The sequence below is a fragment of the Suncus etruscus genome, chromosome 6 (assembly GCF_024139225.1).
Source record: "Suncus etruscus isolate mSunEtr1 chromosome 6, mSunEtr1.pri.cur, whole genome shotgun sequence".
NCBI classification, from domain to species: Eukaryota; Metazoa; Chordata; class Mammalia; order Eulipotyphla; family Soricidae; genus Suncus; species Suncus etruscus.
The window spans coordinates 4,096,095-4,119,831 of record NC_064853.1 but is presented as its reverse complement, the minus strand read 5'-3'; positions in this window follow the sequence as shown (position 1 = coordinate 4,119,831).

The window sequence follows — 23,737 nt, the reverse complement described above, 5'->3', positions numbered from 1 at the left end:
AACTCATTCCTAAATAAACGTAGGTCCAAAATCCTTTTGGACCACGAACACAAACATTCCAACCCGCTTTTTCAAAGCTGAAGTTCAGTTCCAATGGGAAGGTGTGGCCCATCGCCCCAGGAAACCCAGAAAAGTCTTTCAGGAGGGAAGAAATAATGTTATCCCCAGAGAAATCTGACTTTTGTCCTGGCCAGAGGGAGGCATCTCTCAACCATGCTTGAAATTTCCTCTGCCCAAGGCATATCTCCTTCTTCCTGGCAGACCCCCTGGGCTGCACCTGAGGGTTGGTGCTCCTCAAAAGGCTGAGCACCATAGGATTAGGAAGTCGGGGTATGGGGCTACTTGAGCCCCAAGTGGGATGAAGGTAGGTACAGGAGGTAGAAGACAACCAAGTGGGCAAATGTTCCATGCATGCCTACAGCATCTAATCCGGAGACCCAAGCTTGACTGAATGCCCTGGGTTGGCACCCCACAAACTGTTGCTACCCCATGCCAGGGAGGGCATAGACAGCCTGAGCACATAGATGGTTCTCCATGTCCCTTCTTGAGGCTGGTGCTATTCTGTATCCCCTGGTTACCATCAATACACTGTACTGAGTTGTCTCCTGAGGGATTCCAATGAAAACTGATGGTCCAGGCCACAAATGCAGAGCTCCTCACTCACATGGCCCTGAGCACCCCAACTTGCAGCTGTAGGATGGAGCCCTTTATCTTAACTGGGGTCCACTCCAGGGAGAACCTCTGGGCCATCCCGAGGGAAGGAGAGGAAATGGTTTGGTTATTTCAGTGGATGCCAACTGAATATTCTTCAACCTTCCTGGTGAAAGTAGCTGCTGTACTCTCTGTCTCTCTCTGTCTCTCTCTGTTTCTCTGTTTCTCTGTTTCTCTGTTTCTCTGTTTCTCTCTCTCTCTCTCTCTCTTCCTCCCTCTCTCTCTCTCTCTCTCTCTCTCTCTCTCTCTCTCTCCTCTCTCTTAACTTCTTTGCCAAGTTGTTGAGACAAATTTCATCTTCATATGTCCGTGAGTACGTGGTGCACACCTGTGTGTTTGCGAAGTATATGTCCATGGCATTGGCTTCGAAGAGAGCACTTTTGTTTGTTTGGGTTCACACTCAGCGACGCTCAGGGCTTACTCCTGGTTCTGTGCTCAGAATTTACTCCTGGCAGACTCGGGGGACCCTATGGGATGTCGGGAATAGAACCCAGGTCTGCCATGTACAAAGCAAACTGCACTATCTCTTCAGTCCCTCCTCCTGGAATTTTCTTTGGGGAGGGGGGGAAGGCACATCCAGTGTTGCTGGGTCTACTCCTGGCTCAGTGCTTGCAAATGGATGAACTTCTACTGGTGGTCAGGGGACTCATGTGTGGTCCGGCATACAAGGCAAATCCCTCCCCGTTGTGCTGGCCCGTGTGTGTGTGTGTGTGTGTGTGTGTGTGTGTGTGTGTGTGTGTGTGTGTGTATTTAATAAACCCATGCAGTTAGTGAATATGTTTATGCTTTGCAAACACTTTACAGGGGTCTCAAACTCAATTTACCTGCGGGCCGCAGGAGGCAAAGTCGGGGTGATCCTTGAGTGCAAAGTCAGTAGTAAGCCTTGAACATTGGGGGGTGTGACCCAAACAACTAAAACAAAACAAAACAAAAATAATCCCTCTAGGACAGGGCCACAAAATGTTGTACGGAGGGCCGCAAACAGCCCGCGGGCTGCGAGTTTGAGACACCAGCTTCTAAGAGCATTTCTAAAACCTACCATCATTAGAAATGAGAGCTTGAGGCCGGAAAGATAGCACAGCTGTAGGGCATTTGCCTTGCACACAGTGGATCCAGGACTGACAGTGATTCCAATCCCGGCATCCCATATGGTCCCCTGAGCCTGCCAGGAGCAATTTCTGAGCTCAGAGCCAGGAGTAACCATGAGCACCGCCAAAAACAAAAAACAAAAACAAACAAACAAACAAAAAAATAAAATGAAAAGAAATGAGAGCTTGAGGAAATCATTGCAAATTTGGGTTAAAGCCAGCAGCATTAAAAATAAAAGTGAGCTCTACATCCCTGGGCACCCCATGAGCGCCTCAAAAGTATGAGTGAGCACGTATGCATCAGGCCTTCTCGCGGGGTGGGCCAAACCCAGCTTCTCTGCTGCCAGGATTAGTTGGCTTTGCCGAAATCCCCGTGTTCCTCGTCATCCATCCTCTCCACGGGCATCCAGTGTTACCAGGAACCCCCGTGGCTGCGTCTCTACTTGCCAGACACACCTCTACCCCCTCCGCTGTCGTCACCAGGAGGGAGCCCTGAAAGTAGCTCGGCTCCCCCTGAGCTGGGCCCCACCCAGCACTGCTGAATCAGAGGTGGGGGCGAAGCTCCACCATGAGCCTGACCTTCCTCTAGCCGAATTCTGACTCAAATTCTGACCTGCAGGGCTGAGAGTAGAGCTCCCTTCTTTCCCACGAGCACCCTCAGACTTCAAGGGAAGCTGCAGCAGCTTTTCCATTGCTCCTCCCTCTCCTCTGTCTTCAGGTTGGGGGCTTGATGCAACTAGGAAGGATTTGGTGGTGGTGGTTGTTATTGTGGTGGTGGTGGTAGTTTTCGGGGGCACATTCAGCAGTGCTCAGGGATTACTCTTGACTTTACACTCAGGGATCACTCCTGACCAGGGGACCAAATGGGGTGCAGGGAACTGAACCTGGGTCTGTAGTGTGCAAGGCAAGCGTCCTGCCCTGTAGGCTGGATTCTGGCTTCTTTGGTCTTTTATTTCCTTGATCCTAAACTGGGTTTCCTTCCCCACACCCCCCAGGAACCCCTTAATATCTGTGCTGGATCTTTCAAGCTTCTGTCCAGGCCGCTGCTTAGAACCAACTTCCACCAGGAACAAGACTACAACCATCTTCTCACCCCCCTTCCGTGCTCCCTACCCACCCCCTGCTCGCTCCCCAGCCCCCCATCCAGGCTCAGGGAAAAGCCAGACACTTGCCTAGTGCTCTGGGAGTGGGGCTCTGGCCAGCGTTCCACCCTGCACCCCCAGGCTCACCCCACCTCCTTTAGAAACCTCAGATCTCAGAAGCCAGTCACCTCATCCCTTCACATCTGCTGTCTCCTCCCCATCTCCCAAGCAGAGAGCAAACATCTGGGGGAGGGAAGAAGAAATTGGGGGGCTAGCTCGCAGTGCACTGATTCCCCTTTAAGTAACAGATAGTGTTTCCCCAAGAGACTTTTACTTTTTAAACTTTATTTATTTATTGAGTAATTGATTGATTGGTTGTTGAGTGGTGCTCAGGGGTTCCTCATGGCTCTGCACTCAGAATCGCCCCTGGCAGGCTGGGTGCCGAGAATCGAACCGGGTCCCTACCGGGTTTGGCAGCATGCAAGGCAATGCTGCTGAGCTAACTCTACGGCACCCCAAGAGACTTTTAAATGGGATTTGTGGGGCCTGAGAGACAGCATACAGGAGCTAAGGTGCTGATGGTCTTGCATGTGGCTGACCTGGGTTTGATCCCTGGCACCGTCCAGATGGTCCCCCAATCTCCGCCAGGGGTCCCTGAGTACAGGGCCAGGAGTAAGCCCTAAGTATCACCAGGTGGGGACCAACCCTCCCCATCTCCCTCCCTCAACACCCCTGAAATTAGATATGTGCTCCCTTCCAAGGGTGTTCCCTCTGCATGGTGCTCCCTATGTACGGTGCTCCCTCTGCCTGGTGCCCTATTTAAGTTTCATTCACGTTGCTTTTCATTTGGGCTTTCTGAGGAGCCCCAGCTCATCCCTCCCGATCTTTGCTGGCTTTGGGGGTTAAAGAGGCAACTCAGTTGTTTGCTCCGAGCCCCATGTTTGTGACTCCCAAGTTTCTCTCAATCTCTGCAGGCTCCTCCCTAATCCACTTAGCAACTTCCAGAAGCTTCTTCACAGCTTCCAAAGAGGGGACCCTCCCCTAGATGTGCGCCTTTGTGGTGTGACTGTTTTGAGTCTGGGATTTGGTTTGGTTTTTCAGCCATTCATGACAATGCTCAGGGATCACTCCTGGCAGTGCTCAGGGGACCCAATGGGATGTTAGGGATCGAACCCAGGTCAGGCTCATGCAAGGCCAGCGCCCTCCCTGCTGTGCCCTCGCTCCCGCCCTGTGGCACTGGCCTGGGAGTTGAGACTGCCCGTGGGAAGACATCCAGGCAGCTCTTTCAAAGGGTCCAGACCCCAGGGGGCATGTGCCAGGCCGACATGGGGCAGCCCAGTATGCTCAGCCACATGGGCCACGCATTTGGCCCAAGGTCTCCAGCTGGCACCCAGACTCTGGGCTGCCCCTTCCCAGGGCCCCTTGTCCCTGTTCCCACTTCCTCCTCAATAACAGTGACATCAACACCTGGAGCCCCTTTCCCTGCTGGCCGCCAGGTTTCACTTTCCAAGTGTTAAGTGGGGGCCAGGGATTTCAGCACTTCCTGGGGGGCCCTGATTAGTAGGTCTGATCTAAGCCAAGCCTGGGGTGGGGTGGGGGGGGTTTACAACACAGACGGAAGGAGAGCCAGAGCCTGGCCTGGGGTGACTCAGTCACTTCACACTTGGGGCTTATGAAACAGCTTCTGCAATCAGCAGCCAACCAATGGCCCAGACCCCCCTTATCGCTGCTGATAGGGGTTCGCTGTCCATCACCCGCTCAGGTTCCGGCACAGATGGGGCGTCTGTCTGCACCTGGCTTCTGGGCCCCGGGGGTGCTGTTAGTCACAGGTGCATCAAGTGAAGCTTTTTATTCCTCTGGTCTAAGAGAGCACAGACCAGCTTTTCTCTTGGGGCCCCCGAGAGCCTGAACCATGCTTTCCAGTGCCCCTTTGACACACAGCAGTGATGGCCTTGCCCTAGGGAGCACTAGTGAGTGAGCAACCCTGGGCTGGATGTTCCCCAGAATTCCTCTGGGCTGGGTTTCAATGAACCAGTAGCTCATCCTGGGGCCTCACTGAGGCTGATGGCAGCAGAAGGAAACAGGAAGTGGCACTCCAGCAGGAATGACAGGGGTTGGGGGGCTGGGAAGGGCTCCCCTCTAACCTGGCCCAGTCCCAGTCACATCAGTCCCTGATCCTAGGGGGTTTGTGCTGAAACGGAGTAGATCTTCCCTGGAATTACGAGTGTGTGATCGATGCAGGGGCTTCAAATTCTGGACACTACCACCACACAAACACACCCATATCCTGGTCAGCTGTGAGGTCCACTTGGTTAGAAGGACACAGAGTTTGATGCAGGAGGAGGGAATCTCTGTGGGTTTGTGACTCCAGGGCGCTGTTTAGTCTGGATGGAAAGTAGAGAAGAGATGTGAGCAGCCCCCAGATTTTTAGGAGGGTCCATTGTGCCCAACCCCTAGCCCCCACAATGGCCAATCTATTGGGACCACTCATAGGACATGAGGTTTTATGGGTCAAGATGGGAGCAGCTAGGCCTCAGTCCTCCCCCCCCCCCATGAGCCTGCAGACCATCATGGTCTGGAAGATTCTGGTCACTGGAGTTCCTGACCCCTGCATGGGAGTGGGAGAGGACAAAAGGCCCCAGATCCTGGCCTGAGAGGCTCCCGCTGGGTTGACCCTGTCCCCAACCTCTGGCCGATCTGGGGTGAGAAGTGCCCCCTGTGTGACCCTCTGGCTGCAGAGGTACCTGCCTAGGCTTGGGGAACAGGAGAGGGTCCCTGACATGCGTTCTGATCCCTTGGCTTCTCGGTTCCTCCAGGCCTTGGTCCATCAGCTGTGCTTCCATCTGCCATCATTCTGGCATCCCCTCTACCATAACTCTGGCATTCCTGTCACCAGCCATCACTCTGGTATCGCCTCTGCCATCACCCTGGCAGCCCCTTTGCCAGCCATCACTCTGGCATTGCCTCTGCCATCACTCTGGCATTGCCTCCACCATCACTCTGACATCCCTTTGCCATCACTCTGGCAGCCCCTCCACCATTAATCTGCAGCCCTGCACAGCCCCCTCACCCTGATGTAGGGTTCCTTAGTGCAGGACCCCTGGGGACTAGGCAGGCAGACCCAGCCCAGCACCAGGAAGGGGCAGGGCCAGTTGGTGACTTGGACAGCATCTGTGAGCCAGGTCAAACCTCACCCCGAACTCGGTCCCTTTCATGTGCTCAGAGCAGATGAACTAGGCCCCCTGAAGTGGGTATGGGGTACAAGCTCAGGGGGATCAGGAAGGTTCTCAAAGGAGGCAGCGTTGATGGTTTACAAACCGGAGAATTCTTCCAAATATAGAACTTGGGCTGTGGAGACACACAGAGGATGGAATTTCAGCTCTGCCCCTGGTTTCTTTCCCCCCACAATGGATCCCCGAGCACTGCCACAAGTGTTCTTGAGAATAGCAAAGGCTGGGGCCAGAATGATTGCATGGTAAGTGGGTTGGGTGTTTGCCTTGCATGTGGACAACCCTGAATGGATCTTGGACTGACCCAGGTTCAATCTCCGGGTATCCCATTTGGTCCCCGAGCCTGCCAGGAGCGATTTCTTAGCCCAGAGCCAGGAGTAACCCCTGAGCACCACCGGGTGTGGCCCCAAAATGAAAACAAAACCAAAGAAAAGTAAAAGCGAATTCCAGGCTGAGCAAAAGCATCCTGTGTATGAACTCTGAGGTTAGCCTGCAGCCATGCACCGCCTGTCCCATAGAACCAAAAATAAACAAATAAAACATGACTTTAGCTGCAGTGTCAGAACTGCATGTCAAGGTCCTGGGTCAGCCCGTGGGCACTTGCAGAAAGTTCAAGTCCTTTCAGCCACTGGTGTTTGTTTTATTTTGGAACCACATTCAGCAGTGCTCAGGGGTTACTCCTGGCTCTGTGCTCAGAAATCACTCCTGGCCGGCTCGGGGGACCATATGGGATGCTGGGAATTGAATCCGGGTGCTTCTCGGGTCAGTTGCATGCAAGGCAAACGCTCTACTGCTGTGATATCTCTCCGGCCCTTGCTCCAAGATTTTTATTGTTTTTTTTTTTTTTGGATTTTGGGCCACACCCGGCAGTGCTCAGGGGTTACTCCTGGCTGTCTACTCAGAAATAGCTCCTGGCAGGCACGGGGGACCATATGGGACATATGGGACACCGGGATTCGAACCAAAGGTGTTTGGTCTTGGATCCGCTGCTTGCAAGGCAAACACCGCTGTGCTATCTCTCCCGGCTTTGAGGACTATTATTTAAACTTATTTTTGGTTTTAGGATTTTGTAGGAGCTGGGGGTTTGGGGTCACACTCCTCTCAGAGATTTGCCCAAGATTTGCCTTTTGAAAAGTGAGGGCCTCTCGGTCAGGTCCTGTGCTCCTGAGTCACTTCTTGGGGAGGCCCCGCCCGGCATCTTCCTGATGCCCACACCCCTCTACAATGATTCTAACACCGATCCCAGATACACCCTGAATCATAATCCATGAATAACCAATTTGCATGGAGCCACAGAAAATGAGTCGGCATATTTGGTTTTCTTGGGCTATTTGCTGACTTTTTGTCCTATTGAAAAACTATAGCTTGGGGCTGGAGCAATAGCACAGCAGGTAGGGAGCTTGCTTTGCATGTGGCCGACCCAGGTTGGATCCCTAGCATCTCACTGAGCCAGCCAAGAGTGATTTCTGAGTGCAGAATCAGGAGTAACCCCTGAGTGATGCTGGGTGTGGCCCAACAAACAACAAAAGCATTTATTTTAGAAATAATCTAATGGGGCCCGGAGAGATAGCACAGCGGTGTTTGCCTTGCAAGCAGCCGATCCAGGACCTAAGGTGGTTGGTTCAAATCCCGGTGTCCCATAGGGTCCCCCGTGCCTGCCAGGAGCTATTTCTGAGCAGACAGCCAGGAGTAACCCCTGAGCACTGCCGGGTGTGGCCCCCCCCAAAAAAAAAAAAAAAAACAAACAGAAATAATCTAATGGGCTCAGTACATACTTAGCACATGGGAGACTCCGGTTTGATCCCCACCCAGCACCGCTGACCACAGATTCAGAAGGAGCCCCCTGAATCTCAGAGTGTGGTCCCCGAAAACTAAAATATAGATGTTCGTTTCGATTTCATAACATCTTCTCGTCATGTGGTGGGGACACCCCTGACAGTGCTCAGGGGTACCAGAGCATAGCCAGCAGAGTGCTGGGGACCCTTGGGGGACAGTGCAGGGCCGGAGTTGGAATGTGGGTCTCAGGCTTGTAACAAGCTTGTCCTTAGCCATGAGCACCCAGGTCCTGAGTCACATTTGAAGAGAAATAGACTTTCCCTTACAGATGGGCCCTGACTTCTGTGATTCAAGAAATTATTTCTCCCCAACTTCTTTTTTCTTTTTTGGCCCATACCTGGTGACACTCAGGCTAGCTCTGTGCTCAGGAATCGCTCCTGGCTTGGGGGACCATATGGGATGCCGGGGGATCAAACAGGTCTGTCCAATGTTAGTGTGTACAAGGCAAATGCCCTACCGCTTTTGCCACTGCTTTGCCCCCTCTCTCCAACTTTCTGAAGGTGTGAAAGCAATACTAACATCCTAGGCAGCAAATCTACAACTCTGAACCCCCCCCCCACTAGTTTCCCCTTAGCCCCCCAAAGACCACCTTCAGTAGTGGTGCTGTTTGGATACTGCATGAAACACATGTTCTGCTCTCCATATTTTCTGCCATGTTTTGGGGAACAGAACCCCTCAAACCAAGGAAGTAAAGGACAGTTTGGATGTCTCCTAATACTGGAACAAGGCTTTCTTCACTGGAACAAGGCTTTCTTCATAATTGTTTTTTTTGGGGGGGGGGTTACCCCGAGAGTGCTCAGGGGTTACTCCTGGCTCTATGCTCAGAAATCGCTCCTGGCAGGCTCAGGGGACCATACGGGATGCCGGGATTCGAACCACTGTCCTTCTGCATGCAAAGCAGACACGCTACCTCCATGCTATCTCTCTGGCCCCCACAATTGTTTTATGTTTGTTTGCATCTGGGCCACGCATAGAGGCGCACAGGGGATACTCCTAGTTCTGTGCTCAGAAATTACTCTTGGTGGCCTCGGGGGACCCTATGGGATGCCAGGGATTAAACTGGGGTTGGCCACATGCAAGGCAGAGGCCCTCCCTGCTGTGCTATCTCTCTGGACCACCTACAAAATTTTAACTGCTGTTCTATGGCAAGATGGAAGTGTGGCTGTAAAGTGATCATTGCGATAGCCAAGATTCTAAACTAAACCTGTGAGTTTTTCCATGTGATTTGGGACTAGATGGACTCTGGACCACCCTGCACAGTGCCCGGGGGCCAACTCCTGGCTCTTCACTCAGAAGTGACCCCTGACAGTGTTCAAGAGATTAACCAAAAGAGATTCGGGGCCGGAGAGATAGTACAGTGGCAGAGCGCTTGCCTTGCATGCAGCTGATCCAGGATGGGTGGTGGTTCAAATCACAGCATCCCATATGGTCTCTCATGCCTACCAGGAGTGATTTCTGAGTGCAGAGCCAAGAGTAACCCCTGAGTGCCGTCAGGTGTGACCCAAAAACCAGAAAAAAAAGATTCTGGGGATTCAACCATGTGCCAGAGCCTTCCCCTATACCATGTAGACTTCTTGAGCCTTCTTTTTGTTTTGTTTTGTTTTGTTTTGTTTTTGTTTTTGGGGCCACACCTGGTGATGCTCAGGAGTTACTCCTGGCTATGTACTCAGAAATCGTTCCTGGCTTGGGGGATCATATGGGACTCCAGGGGATCGAACCGCGGTACATCCTAGACGAGCACGGGCAAGGCAGATGCCTTACCGCTCCACACCACCACTCCGACTTGAACCTTCTTGAAATCCTTTCATCATGGGGGTCTTAGCATCCCCTCTACTTCCCCTTTTGCCAAGGGACACTAGGTATAGTGTCCACATTTCTGGCACATCCCCCATGAGCCTGGATTGTGACCTTTCCTGCTCTGAACATGGGGGCACATTCCAGGCACATTTCAGTTGGAAATGGGGTGCATAGGCTGGTACCCCAAAACTCAGAGTGACCCCACCACTCAGGGGCCATGCCCTCTGCTTTGAGTGGCCTGAACCCCAGGAATCTCCCAGGCAAACCTTGCTTCCTCCACATCTGTCCTTTCTCTGGCCAGAATGAGGCCTCTTGGGGGCCTGTCCCGCCGCCAGGCCACGTCCTGGGCCAGGAGACCATCCGCCTCTTCAACCCAACTTCCTGGAGCACAGCTGGGGCTCAGTCTGCTCCCCAGAGTACAGGGCGGGGGCTGCTGTGGAAACACTGGCTTGGCATCCCCCAATGTAGCTCAGCTGAGAAATCTCACACTAAGGGCTTCAGCTGAGACTTCCAAGGTGCCCCACAATTGTTTGTGGAACTGAAGTTCCCTCCTGGCTCTCCTGTCTGCTTGTTTCAATCCACAAACCAGTATTGGTCCAACCCTAAGATGCAGGGCAGGGTTCAGCTCTGAGCACTCAGTGGGTACCTTCCTCCAGGTTCTCTGACAACTTTTTTTTTGGGGGTGGGTGGTTGGGTCAACACCCAGTGGCACTCAGAGATTACTCAGGGGTTACTGCTGGCTCTGCGCTCAGTAATCACTCCTGGCAGGCTCAGGGGACCCTGTGGGATGGTAGAGATCGGACCCGGGTCAATCCCAGGTCTGCCCTGTGCAGGATTGATCTGTGACCACCTCTGAGTGTGGCCCCAAAACAAAAAGAAACAAACAAACAAAAAAGTGCTGTCTAAAAGGAAGTTTAAACATTTCCCTAAGACTTGGATCAATAGTACATTGGGGAGGGCATTTATCTTGCATGTAGCTGACCTGGGTTCAATAACCGTCATCCCCTATGGTCTCCCAAGCCTACCAGGGATGGCCCCTGAAAGCAAGCCAGGAGTAACCCCTGAACACCACCGGGTATGGTCCAAAATTTTTCCCCCTGAGACCTAGAATCCTTTATCTTAGGAAAACTGTAAAAGTTCTTCCTGGCTGTTCTCGGGACTGTTTTGGCCAAAGGAGCTGCTGACCCAGGACAGAGGCCAATGCAAACGGATGGATGGCGGAGGGCCGCGGTTTGTTCACGAATGTTCTTCAAGGACAAAGTTCTTGGAAAGGGAAGCATTTTATTGTGTGCTCCTCTGGCTCCGCTTTTGGGTCATGTTAGGATCTCAGCTGGTGAGCACAGCTTTTGAGCCTTTGAATCAGACCTTTTATATTTTTTTAAAAAGGGAGGCAATTATTCCGTTTTTGTTTTTAAGTAGTGGGAGGGTCTCTGGACCCTGTTCAACAGAAGAAAAATTTTTTGTAAGGAAACAAGAACTCGTCGGTGTTTGTCAAATGTGTCAGTAAGGGGCCCAAGAGATAGCATGGAGGTGGGGTGTTTGCCTTGCATGCAGAAGGACGATGGTTCGAATCCCATATGGTCCCCTGAGCCTACTAGGAGAGATTTCTGAACATGGAGCCAGGAGTAACCCCTGAGCGCTGCCGGGTGTGACCCAAAAACTGGGGGAAAAAAATGTGCCAGTAAAGTCGGTGAAATATGGGAGGAGAGACAGGCTGAGAGATTATGCAAAGGCTTATTAAAACAACAGCAACCAAAAAAATTACTTTACACGTTAGAAGCCCTGGGTTGAATCTCCAGGACCAGACAGGAATTCATCCATTTGCAAGCACTGAGCCAGGAGTAGACCCAGCAACACTGGATGTGCCCTTTCTCCCTCCCCCCAAATAAAAGAGGAGGGGCCGGAGCAATAACACAATGGATAGCATGTTTTGCCTTGCAAACAGTCGACCTGGGTTCGATCCCTGACATCCTATAGGTGTCCCCTGAGCCTACCAGGAGCAATTTCTGAGTACCGATGGGTGGGATCCTAAAACAAAACAAAAACAAAACAAAAATCCAAGAGGAGCAAGGAGAAGGTGGAAAATTGCCCAGATCAGAGAAGGGAGATGCAACTCCCCCTGCCCCAAACAAATATGGGGAGATATTCAAACCTCAGGTACCCTTCCTTGGGAGATGAGGTTCCCAGGCCACCCAAACTCGCTTCCTGTAAGAAAATAAGAATATAATGTTTGGAGTGTCAGATGGGGAGGAGGGAGAAGAGTCCTCTGAAAGGTGCTGGTGATTTGTCCCTGAGAAGGGATCAGAATGAGACACCCGCAAATATGCCCTTTTGGCATAGAATTATTTTGAGTTGGAGGTAAATGACCATCATGGAGGCAGAAATGTTCCCTGCCCTCCAGTCAGCAATACAGAGTAAGGGCTACTTTTCCCTTTGCACCCTAAACCTAAACTTGCTTTTCTCTGTTGCACCCTAAACCCCTGCACTTCCATTTCAATATGAAGAGCACTTTGCTTTAAAAGAATTTTTTTGGGGGAGGCCACATCTGGCAGTGCCACATCTGGCAGTGCTCAGGGTCGATTCCTGGCTCTGTTCTCACGAATCACTCCTGGCAGTGCTCGGGGGATCCCATGGGATGCCAGGGATTAAACCACAGTCAGCCACATGCAAGGCAAATGCTCTCTTTCTGGCTAAGATATTGACACATCTGGTCACAGTCATTCCAGGGTTAGCATTTGGTACAGTTATTAAAAAACAAGCAAACAGCTTTTATGAGACAAATAGGACTTTCAGACTCTTTAAAGCTCTTGACCTGTGTGTATGAGACCCTGGGTTTGAACCGCCACAGCTTGGGTGGAAAGAAAAGCAGAAATTGAAGAATATACTATTAGGTACATTTTTTGTTTGTTTGTTTTAGGGCCACACCTGGCAGCACTCAGGGGTTACTCCTGGTTCTGCACTAAGAAATTGTTTCTGACAGGCTTGGGGGACTGACCATATGGGATGCTGGGAATTGAACCTGGGTCCATCCCAGGTCAGCCTGTGCAAGGCAAACGTCCAACAGCTGTACTATCACTCGGAACCACAATTAGGTACATTTGACAGAAATCTGCACCTACTTAACTATGCCCCCCCCCCCCAGAGACCCCATGGTCTCCTGGCTCTTCTGTGTCCTGGGGGTTGACACAGAATTTCAAGGCCCTCTTCACCTTCACCCCAGTACCCCCACAACCCTTTCCAGTTGGAAGACCATAACCCTCAGTCCATGCCAGGACTACAATTATTATTATTATTTTGGGGCCACCCACGGTGGTGCTCAGGGAGGACTCTTATCTCTGTGCTCAGGAACACTCTTGGCTGTGCTTAGGGTACCATATAGGGTGCCAGGGATCAAAGCCAGATTGGCCCCTTACCCACTGTCCTCTCTCTGGTCTTCCATGTATATGTTTCAACTCTCTATGGTCTTTGGGGATCCAGCTTCTATTCCAAACATCCTAAGGGCCAGGTAAGACACCCTAACATGGCATAGTCCCCCAGCACTGTTGGGGGATGACCAGGTGTCTCCAGCAGTATTGGACTAAGGCGTACCACTTTGCCAGTCTGAATACTGAATGTGGTCCACAAGAGCCACAGTGGAGAGTACCCCCCTTGTGGATTTTAAAAAATATTGGGGGCCAAAGCAATTAGCACAGCGGTAGGGCATTTGCCTTGCACGTTGCTGAGCCAGGACAGATCCAGGTTCAATTCCCGAAATCCCATATGGTCCTGTGAACCTGTCAGGAGTGATTTCTGAACACAGAGCCAGGAGTAACCCCTGAACACCACCGGATATGGCCTACACCTTTCCCCAAAACCAAAAATCTAAAGTGAACCCCTTCCCAACTATGGGAAACACATCAGCATGAAATGAAATGAAATGAAATTTTGAACAGAAGCAGACAATGGTCCCCGGGGGTGGGGGTGTTAATCTCTTTGTCTGCTGGAAGATTAATTCTAAGACTGTGGTATCAGCTCAGGCTTCCTTTGAAAAGGCAGAGCATACATTAGAGGGGGCGGGTCCACTTCCCCTTCACACGTATAATCATTCTTGGCATTTCTTCATCGCATTCTTTTTCACTTTTCATTCGCTTGAGGAAAGTTGGATTGAGAAAGAAGATACTGACATCATGACTACTCATTTAAAAAAAATATATATTTTTAACCCGCCCCTTCTTTCCCCCTTTTCCCCCGCCCTCTTCCCGGCCGAAACCTCCCCACTGCGGTCAGTGTCCCCAGGTTTATTTGGGTTTGGTCTGTTCAGAGTTTTGTTTCCTGATACTGCACCCAGGGAGGTGAAATCATCCAAAAGTATTTATCTAAAACACCAGAAGATAAACAAGGGGCGCTAATCCCCATTTGAAACAGCCAAGCCGGCCATACAAGGGTCTTTATCTGCCTCTAGGAGGGAGAGATGATCTCATCGGTGGTGTCCGGGGTGAAGAGATTCCTTCCTGCCTCCCTGCAGGCTCTGGCACCCCACATTTCGCTCTCCCTCCTGGCTCCTTCCTTCTTTCCAGATAACCGGTTCTCAACAGACTGGATGGCCCGGCCCTGCTCAACCCAGGCCAATTCCGGAATGGCTGGGCCCAGGCGGGTGTTGGAGCCTCCTGGGATGTTCTAAGGCACAACATGGGGGGGACAAGGGTGAAGGGCAGGGCTGAGGAGTGAGGGGCGTCAGTGGGGCACCTGAGCACATTTCTGGGGGGATGTGCCAGAGGGTGCTTCTAAAGAGCACTCAGAACCAAAGCTAAACACCCTCACCTGGCCCCCTGATGCCCCATTTTCTCTGCTCCATGTCCTGCTTTTCCCGACTGGCCCTTCTTCAAGCCTGTCTTGAAATGGAACAAAAATAAAACAAACCGGGGCTGGAGAGATAGCACAGCAGTAGGGTGTTTGCCTTGTATGCTGCTGAGCTGGGATGGACCCAGGTTCAATCCCCTGCACCCTATAGGGTCCCCCGAGCCTTCCAGGAGTGACTTCTGAGCCCAGAGCCAGTAGTAACCCCTGAGTGCCGCCAGATGTGACCCCCTTCTCCCCCACCAAAAAAAAAAAAAAGAACAAGGGCATTTGTCAGCGGAGATAGGGGAGACCCAGATCTTGGGGTCTGTCTGAGCTGGGTGTTGGTAACAGGGGTCCCTGGAAGAGCCTCGCTTTATCAGGGAGAGACCCCTACACCTGCTGGCTGGCCCTAGGGGAGTAAGGGATGTGGGGAACTAGAGGGAGCCTATAGGGATGCCTCTCCCTAGAATCATGATCTATCTATTGAATGAGGGACTGTTGTGACATTTTAAGCCATGAGTTGTGGGGCTGGACAGAGAAGGGCACTCACTTTGAATATCCCCAGCACCCCCATAGGTGCCCCAGAGTCCAGCAAGACACTGGCAGGACATACTCCTTAGTGCTCAGGCCTTACTCCTGATACTGTGCTCAAGGATAATTTCCTGTGGAGTTTGGGGGATCCTACGGGGCATAGGGGATGAAACCTAGGTCAGCTGCATACAAAGCCAGGGGTCGAGTGACCCGTGGGTGCAGAGCCAGGAAGAAGCCCTGAGCATCCCCGGGTTGGCTCTAAAAGCAAGTAACAAAGATGAATTGTGTCTTTTGGGGGGCAAAATGCTAGGGGTTGAGTGTCCTCTCTGTTAAGCGAAATAAGTTACAAAAGGTTAGATCATTTCTGGAGAGTTTGACTCACCTATGAACACAAATAACTAAAAAGCAGCAAAATCCCCCCAAAATGAATCAGTGAGGTAGGGTGCTTGCGGACACGTGGTTGAACCGGGTTCAATCCCCAGCACTTCTCTCTTGAGCACTGCCAGGAGTGATTTCTGAGTGCAGAGCCAAGAGTAACCCCTGAGTACTGCCCAGCATTCCCCTCCTCCCAAAAAAACCTCACAAAGCCACTGGTAAAAACTGAGCCTTAGGAGAGATAGCATGGAGGTAAGGCATGCATCGATTCGAATCCCGGCATCCCATATGGTCCCCCATGCCTGCCAGGAGCAATTTCTGAGCATGGAGCCAGGAGTAACCCCTGAGCGCTGCCGGGTGTGACCCAAAACCCACACACACAAAAAATTGAGCCTTGGAAGAAAGTGGGGTGCATATACAGGAGTGAAACGAAGGATCTTTTTCTTAGGGGGACACACTCAGCCACTCTCAGGGATTATTCCCCACTCTGCAACTCAGGGATCTCTCCTGGCAGTGCTTGGGGGGGTCCTTTGGGGTTGCCTGGGATCGAACCCTGGTATGCCCCATACAAAGCATACAAAGCATACCTCCATCCCTGTGCTCTCGCTCCTGCCCCAGAGGAATTCTTTTGGAAGTGATAGTCATGAATTCTCCTTGCATGTGGCACTGGGAATGTTGGGGACAGAGAAAAATCAATTAGGAAGCAGGACATACCCCTTATATTCATTACCTCGGGTCTTATTCCTGGACTGAGCTCAAGGATGATTTCTAGTAGAGTTTGGAGGGAACCCTATGGGGTATCACAGGGTATTGGGGATCAAACCTAGGTCAGCTGCATACAAAGCCAGGGCCTTACTTGCTGTATCTCCACAGGCTCCAAAATCTATTCTTTCAAGGGACACGGAGTGGCAAAGTCGCAAAGGTCAAAGAAAGATTGGGAACAGCCAGGGGTGTCCCCTGCTTCATACCCCTCAGCCATGGAATGTCTGCCCACAGGCTGTGTGTGCCCCAGAAAGGACAGCGGTCAGCCTGGAGCACTGTTGACTCACTGACCATTTCCTGAGCCCTGGGGGACCCCAGTGGGTGGGAGAAGCCGCAGACAGGGGACACATTATCTGCATTCTTCAAGTCAGTGGTGAAGGCAGCGATGGGTACTTTCTCCTCAAAGATCAGGGGGACAGATGTGGAAAATGAGGGCGGCAGTGGGAGATGACTCAGAGTGCCAAGCACTGGTTTTGCAAGCGGAAGCTCCAGATTCAACCCCCAACACCACATGGCACCTCCTCCAGGGAGCCCACCAGAGCACAGAGCTGGGAGTAGCCCCTGAGCAATTCCCCCTTGGTCCCCGAAGGGCAGAGACCAAATACAAACACGATGGAGGTCTCTCTCTGAGTCTCTTTCCGGGGGCCCCTGCATTGCCTGTTCTTCCAGGAATTCCCCCCCACCCTGCTCCAGGGAGACTTTGTGGGCCAAGAGAGCCAGGCACCCCCACAATAGGGACCATTGTTTGGGGCCACCGCAGTCTCTCCGTGTTTGCTCACAGTCTCCTCGGAAAGGCAGGGTCAGGGCTGTTTGGCTTCCCATGGCTCGCTCCAGACAAGACCAAAGGAGCTTTCAAAGGTCTCCCTAGATGCAGCGAAAAGGAGTGAAATTAGACCTAAGTAGGGGAATGAGTCAAAGACCCGGACCCCAACACCTCCTTTGGTGTCACCAGGACTCAGGGATGTCCCACAATGTCTTTCCTCCCTGGTAGGTGGACTGAGCATGAAGCACCCCCTTCTGAGGTAACCCACGGACTGAGTCCCCATGAGTCTCAAGCATGGCTGAGAAGGTGCTAGAGATGCAGTTTAGGGGTGTTCCAGAGCAGCAGGATTTGATGGGCAGATGGAGACATGGGGAGGAATATGCACAGACCCTCCCAGATCCCCTCTTTTGTCCTCTTTTGACGCATCTCTTCTCCATGCCCAGCACTGATTGGTTTTCCTTCCAAATGATCTATTTTGGGGGCTGGAGAGATAGCACAGCAGGGAGAGCATTTGCCTTGCACGTGGCTGATGTGGATTCGATCCCTGGCATCCTGTAGGGTTCCCTGAGCCTGCCAGGAGAGATTTTTGAGCACAGAGTTAGGAGGAACCCCTTAGCACTGTGGAGTGTGGCCCCCCAAAACCTATTTTTGATGGGGAACACTCAGGGTTCGCTTCTGGCAGGAATAAGGGGAACATATAGGGTGCTGGGGATTGAACCCGTCATCCATCCTTGTGCAAGACAAGCACCTTTCCTGCAGTTCTCCATGCTGGCCTGTGTGTGTGTGTGTGTGTGTGTGTGTGTGTGCTCATGTGTGTGTTGGGGAGGTGTACAGGCATGAAAAACCCAGTCATAGTTAGTAGGTTGAAACCATAAAGATTTTGCATCTGGGGGGACACATGCCAGGCTGAGTCCCAAAGTTCTGGGACTCTTCTGACTGCAATCAGCGTCAAGAGGGAAGGCAAAATTGGGGGTGCCTTTGGAACAGCACCCAGAGCCCCCAGATCTCTAGGCTGGAGCTGTGAGATTCCCCCACTGGTGCTTCTGACATCTGTGTTTCTTCTTGTCATCAGCTGCGGACAAGTTTCGCAGGACTTTGCTGCTGTGTTGCATAACCTGCATCACAGGAATTAATTCTATGATGGCCCTCTGGGCTGCAGCCTCTGCTCTAGAGATATAGCCCCAGTCCCATGGTCCCAGGTACATCCTCTGCTGTATCCCTGAGGCCAGAGACAGCATTCAGTGGGCAGAAGCCTACACTCAGCATGAAGGAGGCCATAGGTTCGATCCCTAGCACCAAAGGGTCCCTTAAGCACCACCAGAATCGGACCCAAGTATAAGTCATGAATTGTCTCTGAGCCCCATCATCACCACCATCACAGCAACAACAAAATATTAATTCTAAAAAGGACCCCACAAAATATTAATTCTATTTTCTGTGTTCAGTCAATGTAATGGTCACCAATATGGCAGTTGTCATGCTAAGACAAAATTTTGACAACTACATTGCTGAGTAAAATTGGTCCTGGATTATTTCTCCCTTGTCCCATTCTTGTCTGTTTGGGTTCTTGCCCTTCGACTCAAGAATTTGAGGTTCAGTCCATTCCTGGAGGTCCATTCCTTTCAATAGGTTCCTTGGAAGGGTTTGCGCAATGCTGGAATGATCTCTCCTCAGGGAAAAAGTCCCCGTTGAATCACCTGGGCTTGCATCCTCGGGGCTCTGTCCACTGTCTCCTGCTTCCATCTCCTGAGTGGGTTTCCATTCAATCTGGTCTACCAGTTGTTCCTTCCTGACTCACTGTGGCTAGGGTCTGTTTTCTTAGGATTTTAATCCATGTGGAGTGGCTGAAGATGGCTAGAAGAGTCTCTTATCGTGTTGGATTGTGGCCACATCTGAATTTATGACCCCCAATTCCATTCTTGGAGCCCTTCACTGGTACTCAATCAGGGAAGTATGTTTATTTGCTCATTGGTCATATCGAAGAATTCACCTTTGTCCTTCTTCAGTCACGCCCCAGAGACATTATTTCACTCTCCTCTGTCTTTATTGTTGTTGTTTCCAGTTATCTCTAGCAGGCAGGAGGTTGGGCTATTTTTATTTATTTATATATCTCTTTAAAAAGCAAAAGAGAGGGCCAGAGTGATAGCCCTGGTGGGGAGTGCGCTTGCCTTGCACGTGGACAACAACCCAGGTTCGATCCCTGATGTCCCTGAGTGCAGAGCCTGGAGGAATCTCTGAGCACCATCATGTGTGACTCTCAAAAGGCAAAACAAATTACAGCAATAAGCCAACCAGTTGGGTCAAAGAGATATCCCAGGTGCTTACCTTATACATGACCAACCCTGGTTTGATCCCCATAACCACCTGGTCCTTAAAGCCCACCAGGAGTGATCCCCTCAGCACCAAGCTGAGAGTAAGCCCTGAGAAGTGTCAGGTCTGGCTCCCAAACTGAAAAAACTAAAATCAAACTAAATACAGCTTGATTCAGAGAAAGTTCAGCTACCCCTGATCCAGTCACTAAGGCGCCATTGTGTGTGTCTACATGTTGTAGACGCGTCTTCATGACTGACATCAGACTAGATGGATCTTCCTATACCACCCCCCTGCAGTTCTTGGAAGCTGACCCTCCCCTGTCTGCCTCTCTGCCTGTCTTGTCCATGACAGTTCATGTGAAGGTGGCATGTCAGACCCCATGTATAGGTGGTCTTTGCTCCTGCTTCTTTCACTTATCCTGGTTTCACCCTTCATCTAGATGGTGGCTTCCACTGGGGGCCCAATAACCAACCCTCCATCAGCAGCTCAGATCATAACTTGGATGTCCAAACATAAGCTCTCAGATATTAGGATGCAGCCCTTTGGGCTCTCATAAATAGAGTCATATGAAGCCACAGATAGGCAGTGTAGACATCTTTGCTTTCCTTCTTTCTGGCTCTCTGGATTATCCTTATAAAACCTGGTAGGAAGTTTGGAACATCAGCCAAATCATTGCAAAGCTCAGCACAATAGTGAATTATTACTCTCTGGGAACCTAGGGATGATGGCTGCCACCGCCCCCCCACTGTGCGCCCTGCCCCAAGGCTTGGGCTCACTTCTCTGTGCTCCACACACAGCACATAATACCCACATTTCACGGAATGCATCAATAACCAACATCCTACTCCTGGGATGAGTCAGTGTGTCTGGGGTGTGTTATGGTCCCAGATGGCAGCCTTGGTTGTTTCCCACTTTAGCTGAAATGTGAGTGTTTCCCTCACTAGTGCCCCTGACATGTCTCTGGCCTCCTGCATTTTCTGTGGCAATTGGGAGGGTCTCGGGGTATCTCAGTGGTCATGAGCAAAGTCAGTGTTTCAGGGGCTGGAGCATAACACAGCAAGGAGGACATTTGGCTTGCACGCAGTCAACCCAAATTCAATCCAATATGGTCCTCTGAGCCCGCCAAGACTAATTTCTGTAGCATAGAGCCAGGAGTAACCTCGGAGCACTGCTGGGGATGGCCCCCCAAATAACAAACAAACAAATCTATGAGCTTGGTGACTCAGGACCACAAACCCATCCTCATTCCACCCAGGCCAAGACCTGAAACCCAGGTCACAGGCAAGAAAGTCCTTTTATAAGACACCACACCAATAAGGCGCAGGATGAGAAACTTTTTCCATCCTTTACAGTGAGGTATGTTTTGTTTTTGTTTTGCTTTTTGGGCCACACTTGGGGGACCATATGGGACACTAAGGGATCAAATTGAAGTCAGTCCTAGGTTAGCACATGCAAGGCAAATCCTCTATCGCTTGCACCACCGCTCTGGCTCCATATAGTGATTTTTTTTTTTTTGCTTGTTTGTTTTGTTGGTTTTGGGATCATTCCTGGCAGTGCTCAGGAATTACTCCTGGCTCCGTACTCAGGAATCACTCCTGGAAGGCCTGGGGGACCCTGTGGGAGGTTGGGAATCGAATCTGACAGGCTGCATGCACAGCAAACACCTTCTTCTCTGTGCTATCACTCTGGCCCAATACAGTTAAGGTTTTTTGGCTAAATTGAAAGGCCATAAAAGGGGTGTATGGTCCTCAAAATGATTTTGGTTTTGCAAACTCCTCCACCTCCTAAAATCGTCCTTTTCCCTCACTTAGTTTCATGCAAAATAGACCCTCACCACTGGGCTAAATGATCCATTTATTTAGCAGGGGTCTGATTAAAGTGTGTGTGTGTGTGTGTGTGTGTGTGTGTGTGTGTGTGTGTGTGTGTGTGTGTGTGTGTGTGTGTGTGTGTGTGAGTGAGACCCTGGAGACCAATGCAAAGAAGGCAGACTCCGAGCATGTCTGTCCAGATCACGTTTCAGATGGGGGAGACCACGCGTGTCTGCCTGGGGGGCCACAAAGACTGAGCAATCAGCTAAAAGTGTTCACGAATGCCTTAATGCCAGCTGCATTGCACGAACTGATAATCTCACTGATCTCCCATGCCTCCCCCTTGGCCCCCAGCATTCTGTCAGCCTCAGCGACAGCCATTTATGAAGTTATAATTGGGGTTATAACCTGGGTTATAATCAGTCCCACAAGAGGCTCATTCCTTGAACGTAGCTAGTAGGTACTTAACCACGTGAGGTGGCTCCTCTCTGCACACCTGGTCACCCAAGCTGCCCTTGCCAAGGCCCCGCAGCACCCCGAAATCTTGGGTGACCACGCCGCCATCCCTGCTCCATGCTCTTCTTTTATTTGGCCGTCATAATAAGTGCTTAGTAGATTAGGGTCATCCCCATCACTGTGGAAGTAATAACAGATTCCCACCTTGATAACCAGGACATGTACTTCCAAACACTTAACTAACAGGTGCTGGGGGCCTGGGGGCCTGGGTGCTGGGCCCAGACTCTAATTACAGGTCCGGGTGACAATATGGAAGCAGGTGACTGGGACGCGTGCTCCCTGGGCACGTCAGTCAACCTGGCTGAGGAAATGGGATGGGGCAGGGCTGGTGCCACTGTGTCCCCAACCTGAGCCACAACCCTCCTTGCTTTTGATTTTCTCTGGGCCCTTAGGGAATGGAGATTTCTCCTCCCCTCTCCTCTTCTCCTCTCCTCTCTTCTTTCTCTCTTTTTCTTGGTGGTGGGGGGAGGCCACACCTAGCTGCACTCAGGGGTTACTTCTAGCTCTGCACTCAGAAATTGCCCCTGGCAGGCTCAGGGGACCATATGGATGCTGGGGATTGCTCCAGCCCCCCTCTTCTTCTTTCCCTTCCTCTCCCCTCCCTCCCCTCATCTTCTCTTCTCTCTTTTGCAGTGTTTATGGGCCGAGGGGGAATCTAACTTGGGTCAGCCACATGCAAGGCAAACTCCCTTCCCACTGTGCCATTGCTCTGTCCTTGCTTCACCTTTCTGTGGTTCTGGAATTTCGGGGGACCTCACTAAGCTACTTATTCTCAGTCTACATTACTCCACAACCAGCTTTCAAATTGGGGTTTGTGGAATGCAGGAAGCAAACATTCCTGGTGCAGGAGGCAAAGGCTAAGTGACAAGAAGGTGTCAAAGAGTGGCAGGGGCCACACACGCGTGTGCAGTTGTGTGTGTGTGTGGGGGGTGATGATCATCAGGGCCAAGAGGGCAGCATGGCCAGGGGAATGGCTGCCACGTGCTGTAGAATTTGCTAGAATGGTCCCTGAAATACCTCTTGGGAAGAGAGAGCTTGAAGCAATCCTGCTCAAATGGGTTGTCCCCTCACTAGAGACAATCCTGCCAGATTCCTTTTCCCACTTGATGGGGACCAACAGTCCAATAGGGGGGTGGCCAGGGGTGCAGGGAGGAGAAGAGGAAAAGGTAATTCTATGGCTTGAGAGTTCCAGTTTGCAGGCCGGAGGGGCCTGGAGCTCAAGCTCAATGGTGGCTGCTGTTCAGCTGAACATCAGGCCCACGGGAACTTTTTGTGGTTGCTGTTGTTGTTTTTGAGCCAAACCTGGTGGTGCTCAGGGTTTCCTCCTTGCTCTGTGCTCAGAAATCGCTCCTGGCAGGCTTAAAGGACCATATGGGATGCCGGGGATGGAACCTGGATTCCAGGTTCCAGGTCGGCCATGTACAAGGCAAATGCTCTACCGCTGTGTTCTCGCTCTAGCCTGCCCCATGGATACTTGTGTCTGTCTCCATGCAGCATTTTTGGGCTGTTGCTGTTATTATTTTTCTTTTAATAAATCCATCTGTGTGGTGAATCATCAAACATACTCTTGGCTCTGCAAAGCAAGATCTCATTACCCAGCTTGCTGTTAGGTAGTTTATTCGCCCAGCCCGAGAGTTGGTTCTTTCCAGCTCTTTGGCCACTGGGAAGGATCAGGATGCTAAAACGTCTGCTCACGTCTGCGCGTGGATCTTGGATGACTCTGCACGACCAGCATCAGAGGCATAAACTGGTTAAGCCGCTGACAAGCTATTGAAACCCCAGCATGGGGCGTCTCTGTCTGGAAGCCAAGTGTTTGCACGTGTGACGTTCCTGCCAGTAACATCTGAGGCCCTGCAGTTCCTTCTTCTCGTTGGCACCTGCTATTGTCATGGTCTTACCCTTAAGCCATTCGGGCGGGCATGTGTGGTTTTAGCTTATATGGCCTTGAGGCCGAGTGACGTCAAGCAAATTTTCATACTTCCATTGTATCACAAAGGCTGTCTCCAAGCCCAGAACTTGCCTTTTTTGGTTTCTTTGCTAAGAAGTGCCTTGCCAAAGAACTACTATTTCTTTCCTCTTTTGGTCTTTAGGCCACATCTGGCAGCAT